The sequence below is a fragment of the Frankliniella occidentalis genome, unplaced genomic scaffold, assembly GCF_000697945.3.
Source record: "Frankliniella occidentalis isolate FOCC.00 unplaced genomic scaffold, Focc_3.1 Scaffold38, whole genome shotgun sequence".
Classification (NCBI taxonomy): Eukaryota; Metazoa; Arthropoda; class Insecta; order Thysanoptera; family Thripidae; genus Frankliniella; species Frankliniella occidentalis.
The window spans coordinates 1,830,113-1,833,141 of NW_026267168.1; positions in this window are offsets into that span (position 1 = coordinate 1,830,113).

The following is a 3,029-nucleotide window of genomic DNA, read 5'->3' on the forward strand; positions in this document are numbered from 1 at the left end:
CCCCCCCCCCGCGGCACGCCGTGCGGGCACGCCACCCCCGCGCGAGCTCTAACGCCCCAGCCTCCTCCTCGCCCGCCCTCGCGTCTCCTCCCCCGCGTCCTCCGCTCGCCCCTCCTCCCTGCGGGATAGGACACACGCCACACTCCCCAGCAGAACCCTCTAGCGCTCCGGGGCGGGGCGGGGCTCTGACCCTCTCGCTTCGCTCACTTCCCTACACCGCTGAGAAAAATATCGAAAGCGCTAGGAAAACAAGTCGCAAACGGCTGCAGCGCCACACGGCCTGAGAAGGAAAAACTTTGAGAAACTACTTTAGTTTGAATAAAACGCCTGAAATATTTTCAGGGAGTTTCATCAAAAACTTGAGGGGGAGTCTCACACGTTTTAAGGCGTTTCCAACAAACAAAATGAGTTCCTCAAATAAGTTTTCCCTGTTTGCTCAGAAACTTATGACAATGTTTTTGTCGTGCATTTATGGGAACAAAATAAAAATACGGACTCAAATTTTTCGGTGTGAGGTACGGTTTTTTCTCTCCTGGTTTTTTAGGGAATTCGATTCACTAAGTTCAACTTTCGTCCATACTTAAGGGTTCAAAAAATACTAGAGCAGAGCGTCACCATGTGAGGTTGTGTCGCGCTTAACTTGTTAAATTTATAAATTTACAGAAAAAACGGAAGCTGTATAAGAGAGATGGAATTTTCTTAATTTTAAAACACAAACAACGCCAAAAAGCTACTTAGGCTTTGAAAATGCTGGTGAAATGTTTATAAGCAAGCCCGAACCCGAAGTCAAAAGCTTTTGCACTTGCGTCAACTGATGAAATATTAAAAGATACGAAAATTATATTGTAGTATATTTTGTAGTACACCTGCAAAGAACCATTATTCCACTCATTTGTATAGAGCTATCACAAAAAAATGTACACAACTCACGAGCTAGTACGCCAAAAAGGTCCAATGTTCGATATTTCATAAAGATGCAACAATTAGTGAGGTATCAAGAGGTGAGAGACTTTTAAGTGTTTCCAGGAAGAAAAAAATAAACAAAACAGGAAAATGCTCGAAAAATAATTTAAGCTTCTCTTCCGCACAGTAGGCAGAGCTATAGCTGTGAGTCGGTCGCCTCTGCGCGTCAGTTTCTCAGCTTGCTTCTCCCCCCGCGAGGTCCGCGCGCGCTTTGGGGATGGAAGCGGGAAGTGAAACAGGTCCGCCGTGAAAAGTCGCTGAAAGTGGCGTGGCGTAGCGGGCGTAGCGGAGTGGGGCGGCGGGCGCGCGCTGAGCCTTGCTCATTCGACGCGATTAAATCCTCTCGCGATGTGGTTCTGGCTTTGAATCCCCCTCCTCCCCCCTGGCCCAAACCTCCCCCCCTCAGTCACAGCCGCCCACCACACCATCAGTCCCCCCTCCCACTCCTATCCCCTTTCCTCTTTCTCTCCCCCGCGTCGAGTGATCATTAAATGACCGAAAGCCATTGGGCTGCTCCAGCTCTCTGCTCTGCTCTCTCTCTCTCTCCTTCTGTCCCACTCACTTCCTCTCCCTTTGACTCTCTGTCTCTCCTTCTCTCCCTGCTCAACCGGAAGGGTGCGCAAAACGATGGTAGCGCGCGCGATTTAAATTCTGCGCGGTGCTAATTAGTGTGCGGCAGCAGCGCCCCAGTGTGGTTGCACTTCAAAAGTAATGCGGCAGACCAAACTGAAATAAAATTTTGTGCGGGAGAAGGAGAAAGGAAGAAGAAGCGCAGAAAACAAAAGCATTTTACACAAGTAAAGACGTCTTTACGAATCTTTCCTGGTGATTCTCGACATCGTTAGAGTTGGAATGAAGTAAATTTTGCATTTGATCCAATGACATTAGTTATTGTAGCTGTAGCGATGGTCATATCGGGTGTTGATTAGGGTTAATTAAGTGTAGGTACTGCTCTGTTTGGCATCGAAAGGACATTTTATATTTTTGGTAGCTACTTAAGCCTGCTGTCAGTTTTCGAGTTTTCATAGGGCCGCGCTCTTTAAACCGTCCAAAAATAAAATCTGCGGTAAAATATAAGCCGGTGAGAGTTCAATACTGTATAGAAATAGGCAAAAAGAAGAGAGCGTTAGAGCGTACTAATACATACGTTAACGTATCCTGAAATTTCAGAGGACGCTCAATCGTAAATAACGTCCAGCCTAGTAGTTATCGTCCTGGAACTTTGAAGCAGGCGGGCGCACCATTAATTTAGCAGAGAGAGAGAAAGAGTGGGGGGGGGGTGCTTTTCTTTCCCAAAACCGGCGCCACGCGGCACGTTCCGCAGATGAAATAGATCCATGCGGGGTGAGATTAGTGACGGCAGACAAACGGCCAGAGAGAGAGAGAGTGAATGAGAGAGCGAGCAAGGGATGAGATGAGAAAGAGGGAGAGCGAGATAGAACGCTGCTATGGCGAGGTCGCGTGGGGTGGCGGGCGTGGCGCGCTCTTCAAAATGGCGGCGGAGGGTGACGCGGCCCCGAAGGGGAGCGACCACGTCGAGCGAATCGAAGCGAGGGCGACAAGCGATGAGGGTGGCAAGAGGAGGAGAGAGAGGGAGAAAGAGAGAGAGAGAGGCGGGCGCCGGGCTCGAAGCGAGAGCGAGGGAGAGGGGTAAGAGGGGAGAGAGATAGGGGCGAAATTGAACACCGCGCGGCGCGAAGGGAAACGACATTCCGCCCCGAGTTCTGCTAGTGGCGTTCTCCTGTCTCTCTCCCTCGCTCGCAGCCCACTTGGTCGTCTCTTACTCCGACTCCCTTCTCTACTCTGCGGACCACCTCCCCGCTCCTCCATCTCACCCTCTCTCTCTCTCTCGCATCTCACTCTCTTCTTCGCTCTTATCCTCTCGACTCACTCTAGTCCTCTCCCTCGCTCCCTCAGTTTCCTCATCCCCCTGCCGTGAGAAAGACGCAGTGCGCACAGCGGCGCATACAGTGTGGCGTTGTAAGGCCCGGGGCGGGGGGTTGCGTCGACTCTCTCTCTCTCTCTCTCTCTCTCTCTCTCTCTCTCTCTCTCTCTCTCTCTCTCTC